Source organism: Zingiber officinale, chromosome 4B, assembly GCF_018446385.1.
Source record: "Zingiber officinale cultivar Zhangliang chromosome 4B, Zo_v1.1, whole genome shotgun sequence".
Taxonomy (NCBI): Eukaryota; Viridiplantae; Streptophyta; class Magnoliopsida; order Zingiberales; family Zingiberaceae; genus Zingiber; species Zingiber officinale.
This window is the reverse complement of record NC_055993.1, coordinates 69,761,880-69,771,051: the sequence shown is the minus strand read 5'-3', so window position 1 is coordinate 69,771,051 and position 9,172 is coordinate 69,761,880.

The window sequence follows — 9,172 nt, the reverse complement described above, 5'->3', positions numbered from 1 at the left end:
ATTTCTTTGTATGCAAAAATAACCTCTTGATTTTCTACCGTATTCCTCTTCTAACCTCGGACGTTGTGTGGACAACGATCTTCCGAGACGAGAACCACCAAACACCTTCTTCTCCTTTGCAAGGTTCGGCCACCACAAGACTCCAAAAGAAGTAGAGGTCCGGTCACCACCACCAAGCTCCAAGGGATGCAAAAACAAAACCACCTTTCTCTCCTTCTTCTCCTAGCTAGAACCGGCCACCATCAAGAGCTCCAAGAGGAATTGCCGCCGGCCATAAGAAGAAGAGAAGAGGAAGAAGCTAGGGCCGGCCACCAAGGAGAAAAAGAGAGGAGAAGAATAATAGAGTTGTTCCCCATAAAGGTACCTCTACCCCCTCTTTTATAATCCTTGGTCTTGGCAAATAAGGAAAATAACTTCCTTAATTTTTTTGCCATGAAAAAGAAAATTTATTTAATTAAAAAATAATTTCCTCCTCATAAATATCATGGCCGGCCACTTCTAATTCCAAAACAAGGAAAGTTTAATTCACACAAGAATTAACACTTCCTAATTTGTTTCTAGAAATTTATAAAAATTTCTCCAATAATTTTATCCCTTCATGATTGGTTAGTAAAAAGGAAATTTTATAAATTAAAATCCTTCTTTTAAATATGTGGATAATTTCCAAAAAGGAAAGTTATCTCTAAAAATTAAAATCTCTTTTCAATCTACAAATAAGGAAAGATATCAAATCTTTTCTTAATCTTTTGTAGAAATTAATAAAAGAGAATATTTAATTTTAAAACTCTCTTTTAAATCATGAACATGGTTAAAAAAGGTAAGTTTTCTCAAAATTAAAATCTATCTTTCAATTTACAAATAAAGAAAGATTTCAAATCTTTTCTTAATCTTTTGTAGAAAGTTATAAAAGGAAAGATTTAAATTTTAAACTCTCTTTTTAAAACCATGTAATTCACATAAGAAAAATTTATAAATAAAATCCTTTTTAATATGATGTGGCCGGCCATCTAAGCTTGGGCTCCAAGCTATTGGCCGGCCACCTTAAGGCTCAACCTTTAGGCTTGGCCGGCCCTAAGCTTGAGCTTCAAGCTTGGCTTGGCCGACCCCTATTGGTTGGATAAGAAGGTGGGTATGTGGTGGATATAAATCTCTATATACAAGAGGCTACGATAGGGACCGAGAGGAGGAATTGATTTTGGTCTCCTGATGAAATTAAGCATCCTGTGTTCGCCCCGAACACATAACTTAATTTCATCAATAATAATTCATTCCACTAAAGAACTATTATTGAACTACCGCACCAATCCCAAATTACATTTTGGGCTCCTTCTTATTATGAGTATGTTAGTCTCCCTGTGTTTAAGATGTCGAATGTCCACTAATTAAGTGAGTTACTGACAACTCATTTAATTAATATCTTAGTCCAAGAGTAGTACCACTCAACCTTATCGTCATGTCGGACTAAGTCCACCTGCAGGGTTTAACATGACAATCCTTATGAGCTCCTCTTGGGGACATTATCAACCTAGATCACTAGGACACAGTTTCCTTCTATAATCAACAACACACACTATAAGTGATATCATTTCCCAACTTATCGGACTTATTGATTTATCGAACTAAATCTCACCCATTGATAAATTAAAGAAATAAATATCAAATATATGTGCTTGTTATTATATTAGGATTAAGAGCACACACTTCCATAATAACTGAGGTCTTTGTTCCTTTATAAAGTCAGTATAAAAGAAACGACCTCTAATGGTCCTACTCAATACACTCTAAGTGTACTAGTGTAATTATATAGTTAAGATAAACTAATACCTAATTACACTACGACCTTCCAATGGTTTGTTCCTTTCCATCTTGGTCGTGAGCTACTGTTTATAATTTATAAGGTACTGATAACATGATCCTCTGTGTGTGACACCACACATCATGTTATCTACAATATAAATTAATTGAACATCTACATTTGGTATATATAAATGTAGACACTTGACCAATGTGATTTTTATAAATGTATATACAAAAGCTAGGCTTTTAGTATACACTCCAACAATCTCCCACTTATACTAAAAGACTATGCTACCATAAATGCTGCCATACATCTGATTCCCAACCCTTCAACATGCCCATTAAAAGCTCTTTCCTTAAGGACCTTAGTGAAAGGATCTATAGGTCATCACCTGATGCAATCTAGGTGACAACAACTTCTCCTCGTTTATACGATTTCTCGTATTGGGTGGTACTTGCACTCTATTATATTTACTTGCCTTATGGTCTTATGCTTTTTTCGAGTTTGCTACTGCACCATTATTATTACAATAAATTGTAATAATTTTGGGCAAACCAGAAAACATGTCTAAGTCCATCATGAAGCATCTGAGCCACACAGCTTCTATGACTGCCTCAGAGGCTGCCACTTACTCAGCTTCTTATGGTAGAGTCCGAAAAAGCACCTTTGCTTATCACTCTTCCATAGTTATGACTTCACCTCTTAAAGTAAACACAAAACCCCGAGGTCAACTTACTACTGTCCCTATCCGATTGGAAGTCAAAATCCATGCAACCCACAGGGACCAAATAACTGCCTTATAAACTAGCATATAATATCAGGTGCCTCTAAGGTACTTCAATATATGCTTTACCACAGTCCATTGTCCTTATTCAGGGTTACTTTGATATCTACTAACTATGCCCTTGGCAAAACAGATTCCTGATCTCGTGCATAGCATACATTAGGCTTCCGACAGCCAAAGCATAAGGAACTGCCTTCATTTACTTTATCTCCTTTGATGTTTTCGGAGACATCTCTTTAGAGAAAGCTACTCCTTGCTGAAAAGGTAAGAAACCTTTCTTGGAGTTTTGCATGCTTAAAACGAGCAAGGATTGTATGAAGCTCGGGATAGGCACAACATTCTTTTCTTGCGATATTTGATCCCAAGAATGTGTGCACATTCTCCTAAGTTCTTCATATCGAATTGCTTGGACAACCATACCCTTACTTCCGATAACACCTTGATATTGTTTCCAACTATCAAAAATGTAATCTACGTATAGTACAAGAAATACCACCACGTTTCCATCACACTTCTTGTATACACAAGACTTATCCGGCAACTAAATCCATAAGACTGGATTACAACCAGATGTTCAAAGACCTTGAAGCTTGCTTCAGTCCATAGACTGATTGAGCTTACAAACAAAATGCTCTTTTGGCCTTTGCAATGAATCCCTCTGGTTGCTTTATATGGATGTTTCCTTCAAGACTTTAAGGAAAACTGTCTTGTCATCCATTTGCCAAATCTCATAGTCCATATGAGCAGCAATAGATAAAAGAATCCGGATAGACTAAAACATAGCTACCGGTATAAGATTTCCCTTTTCAACAAGCATTGCTTTGGAAGTTCACACCTTCCTGTCTATCCTTCTTTTCCTATTGTAGACCTTTTTACACCCAATGGCTTTTACACCATCTGGTAGTTCTACAAGCTTCTAAATTTTATTAGAATACATATATTCTAATTCTATATTCATTGCTCTTTGCCAGGATGTTGCATCTTTATCTTGGAGTGCTTTATCATATGTCTGGGATCAGACTCATGTTCATTTGGGATCAAGTCCAAAGACTCTCCCAAAACATGAATCTTTTAGGTTGCTTGACAACCCTCCCACTACGATGAGACACTGTCTGTAATTGTGTATCATTTATGATACGTGTTGCAGTTTCTTGTGATATTTCATCTTGTACAGTTGGTACTAGATTGGACATGTCCTTTATCATTTCCTTAAGAACAAATTTACTTATGGGCTCGTGGTTTATTACATAGTCCTTTTCTAAAAATCGGTCTTTGATGCAATGACCTTCTGATTTTTAAGACTATAAACCTACTTTCGTTTATCTAGGATAACCCACAAACAAGTGAACTCCTGTCCAACTTATCATTGTCTCTCTTCAACATATGTGCTGGACTACCTGAATCCGAATATGCTTCAAAATAGGCTTACACCTATTCAGCAATTCTATATGAGTAGAGAGTTCTGACTTTGGAAGGTACTATCTTCACTTTCATTTTCAGAGTATATCCTAAAAATGAATTTGGTAATTTTCTGAATAACTCATCATCAATCTAATTATTTCCATAAGAGTCCTATACCTTCTTTCTACTACACCATTCTGTTGGGGTGTACCAGGTGCAGTTAGTTGGGATTGAATCCCTACTTTTGATAAGTGACTCCTAAATTGTCCCAATAGGTACTTGCCACTACGATTTTACCATAGTGACTTGATACTTTTACTTTATCGTTTCTCCGCATCATCCTTGTACTCTTTGAAGTAATCAAAGCACTTAGTCTTGCGGTACATCAAGTAAATGTATTTGTATTTTGAATAGTTGTCTATAAAATAGATGAAATATTCGATACTACTTCTTGTCTGGATAGTCATAGGATCACATAAATCAGAATGAACCAATTCCAACATATCTTTGGCTCCATACCCCTTAGATTTAAAAGCTTCCTGGTTATCTTTCCTTCCAAGTAAGATTCGTAGGTTGGAAAGATTTCCACTACCAATAAACCCAAGAGTTCATTGGTTATTATCCTTTGAATCCTACTCAAGTTAATATAACCTAGTCTTAGATGCCAAAAATATGATTGGTTCATTTCCGAAGGTTTCTTTCTCTTAAAGTTAGAAGATGTGTTACTAATTTTCATTTGTTGCATCGTGGGAGTTATTGGATTTATAAATTGTAACCAACATACCAGAACAGATATTTTTCCTATTTTCTCGATAACAACTTTGTTATCAAAATAGACACAATACTTATTCTTTAAATAGTTTAGAAACTGAAATAAATTTCTTTCTAAACTTGGTACTTAAAAGCAATTTCTTAGAATCCATGTTTTATTCCTATTAAAGGATAAACATCTCCCACTGCAACAATTGCTACTTTTACAGCAATGCCCATGTGGACGGTGATTTATATAGTTGTCGGATTTTCTGGAACCCCTGCAATGAATTGCAGACATAATCAGTGGTTCCTGTATCTACTCACTAGGTACCGGTAGATAACACCACTAAATATGTTTCAACAACTAATAAAATACATCGTTATTGTTCTCAGTTCTGAGAGGACAGTCTACCTTAATGTCCAGGTTTTCCAATCATTACAATTATGACTACTAAGTCTATTCTATAGTATAACAACTAGTGGATTGACTAACATTTGAAATCCTAAGAATCACAAAAATATTTGGTCAAGACCAACATCTCAAAAATCCCCGTGAATTTTGTATGCCACGTTAATGTGGACGTATACAAATTCTAAAAGGAGATTTCATCCATTAATTTTATTATCTCGTCAACCTATGACAAAATTAATAGTTGGTCTGTCTTTGATCAGATATTTGGTCAAGACTCTAAATTTAAAATAATATTGATTCCTCTAACAATATTATTTAAATTTACCAACACCTCAAAACACCGTGAGTTTTGCATGCCACGTTAGTGTGGACATATATAAAATCAACATTTGTAAGAGGAGGGTTTTACCCATTGACTATCTTGTCAATATAACTTTTTGACAAATAAAATTACCTCAAACACCATGAATATAGTATGCCACGTTAGTGTGGACGTATACAAATTCAAACATTTGTAAGAGGGGTTTATTAATTTTATTATCTTGCCAATCTAGTTTTATGACAAATCAATAGTTGGTTTCCCTTTGGTCACACAAGTGATAGTAGTGACTCCGTTGGGGAGGATACTATTAAATGTGTCTAAGTGTATATCATTATTTGATACTAAGTCCATTAAATAGAATTGTGCCCCTTCAGTTGGAGAAGATCACACACATCCTATAACCATCCATTAAGGAAGTTTGATCTAGTGATCTGCAAACAAACTCATCCGTTGTGGAGGGAGGCACTCAGAGCCAACACGCAAGCTTGTTGCATCACTTACAAACCAGTAATGGAGACCGTGGGATTAATATACTAATCCCTCTCCCACTTAGTTATTTAAGGTGAGGAATTTTAACCTAATCTAGCATTCATCATATGCAAACACACATCACAGTAAATAAAGCAATAAATATGGAAATCAATTTTCCAACTATTATGATATTTTTATCACTGTCCTCCGTGTGCTCCAACCCTAGCTGCTGCCATCTTTAGCCACCGCCATCGGGTCGAGTTGTCGCATCTATCTTGCGTCTTATTCCGCTGTGCCTCTGGTCCTTCGATAGCACCACGCCTCGCAAGGATACGATCCGCGATAAATATAAAATTTTACATACATCGATCCTATATTCCATAAAGGAATGTACATATATTCTAGATCGAACAAAAAATGTAAAATCCTAATAACTAATACAGCTCCTGCTGTATTTAATTTTACAATCATGCACACACAATTAAATGCCCTTGACATGTCCAAGGGTCCAATCACACACAATAAAAATATGTCATAATAGTTAGAGCCTGCAACCACAAAGTTAGCACATTCTACTATTATCCTGCCTAAATTATGTATGACATGTGCATAACCTAATTTGAAAACCAAACACACAGAGGCAAATCCTAACTCTGATACCAATTGTTGGTTAGTCCTAGGAAAACGTACCAGTTCCACTGTACAAAAATTTTGTACAAGTGTCGAACCTTTCCTTAAATAACCTATTGTGTTCTTTAGAAGTTAAATTAGGAATCGTAGACGGAACTTAACATCATTGATTCCAAATTTAACTTATCTGTTCTTAATGGTTTAGATTTGAATCGCAAGCGGAACTTAACACTATTGATTCAAATCCACCTAAGTTATTAATTTCATAAATATTAATTTCCAAAATTGGCTTCCAGGACTGCATGGCGAGGTACATGACCTTCTTGGATATGGGTGCAACCACCACCGCCTAGGCAAAGCCTTTTAAGGAAAGCTAATATTTATTTCCTTAAATAACTCTAGGTTAACCAAAAAGAACAATCGAATCACAAATTCGAAAAAGAAGAAAACACAAACTCGAAAAAAAAACTATTTCGAAAACTCTAGAATCATATGCCTCTTGTGTTTGGTATTTCCAAAAATAACAATACAAAGAAAACTAGTATGATGTGGAAAACAATTACTAGTTATACCTTTCTTTGTATGCAAAAATAACCTCTTGATCTTCTACCATATTCCTCTTCTAACCTCGGACGTTGTGTGGGCAACGATCTTCCGAGACGAGAACCACCAAGCACCTTCTTCTCCTTTGCAAAGTTCGGCCACCACAAGACTCCAAAAGAAGTAGAGGTCCGGGCACCACCACCAAGCTCCAAGGGATGCAAGAAACAAAACCACCTTTCTCTCCTTCTTCTCCTAGCTAGAACCGGCCACCATCAAGAGCTCCAAGAGGAATTGCCGCCGGCCATAAGAAGAAGAGAAGAGGAAGAAGCTAGGGCCGGCCACCAAGGAGAAAAAGAGAGGAGAAGAATAATAGAGTTGTTCCCCATGAAGACACCTCTACCCCCTCTTTTATAATCCTTGGTCTTGGCAAATAAGGAAAATAACTTCCTTAATTTTTTTGCCATGAAAAAGAAAATTTATTTAATTAAAAAATAATTTCCTCCTCATAAATATCATGGTCGGCCACTTCTAATTCCAAAACAAGGAAAGTTTAATTCACACAAAAATTAAAACTTCATAATTTGTTTCTAGGAATTTATAAAAATTTCTCCAATAATTTTATCCCTTCATGATTGGTTAGTAAAAAGGAAATTTTATAAATTAAAATCCTTCTTTTAAACATGTGGATAATTTCCAAAAAGGAAAGTTATCTCTAAAAATTAAAATCTCTTTTCAATCTACAAATAAGGAAAGATATCAAATCTTTTCTTAATCTTTTGTAGAAATTAATAAAAGAGAATATTTAATTTTTTAACTCTCTTTTAAATCATGAATATGATTAAAAAAGGAAAGTTTTCTCAAAATGAAAATCTATCTTTCAATCTACAAATAAAGAAAGATTTCAAATCTTTTCTTAATCTTTTGTAGAAAGTTATAAAAGGAAAGATTTAAATTTTAAACTCTCTTTTTAAAACCATGGAATTCACATAAGAAAAATTTATAAATAAAATCCTTTTTAATATGATGTGGCCGGCCATCTAAGCTTGGGCTCCAAGCTATTGGCCGGCCACCTTAAGGCTCAACCTTTAGGCTTGGCCGGCCCTAAGCTTGAGCTTCAAGCTTGGCTTGGCCGACCCCTATTGGTTGGATAAGAAGGTGGGTATGTGGTGGATATAAATCTCTATATACAAGAGGCTACGATAGGGACCGAGAGGAGGAATTGATTTTGGTCTCCTGATGAAATTAAGCATCCTGTGTTCGCCCCGAACACATAACTTAATTTCATCAATAATAATTCATTCCACTAAAGAACTATTATTGAACTACCGCACCAATCCCAAATTACATTTTGGGCTCCTTCTTATTATGAGTATGTTAGTCTCCCTGTGTTTAAGATGTCGAATGTCCACTAATTAAGTGAGTTACTGACAACTCATTTAATTAATATCTTAGTCCAAGAGTAGTACCACTCAACCTTATCGTCATGTCGGACTAAGTCCACCTGCAGGGTTTAACATGACAATCCTTATGAGCTCCTCTTGGGGACATTATCAACCTAGATCACTAGGACACAGTTTCCTTCTATAATCAACAACACACACTATAAGTGATATCATTTCCCAACTTATCGGACTTATTGATTTATCGAACTAAATCTCACCCATTGATAAATTAAAGAAATAAATATCAAATATATGTGCTTGTTATTATATTAGGATTAAGAGCACACACTTCCATAATAAATGAGGTCTTTGTTCCTTTATAAAGTCAGTATAAAAGAAACGACCTCTAATGGTCCTACTCAATACACTCTAAGTGTACTAGTGTAATTATATAGTTAAGATAAACTAATACCTAATTACACTACGACCTTCCAATGGTTTGTTCCTTTCCATCTTGGTCGTGAGCTACTGTTTATAATTTATAAGGTACTGATAACATGATCCTCTGTGTGTGACACCACACATCATGTTATCTACAATATAAATTAATTGAACATCTACATTTGGTATATATAAATGTAGACACTTGACCAATGTGATTCTTATAAATGTATAT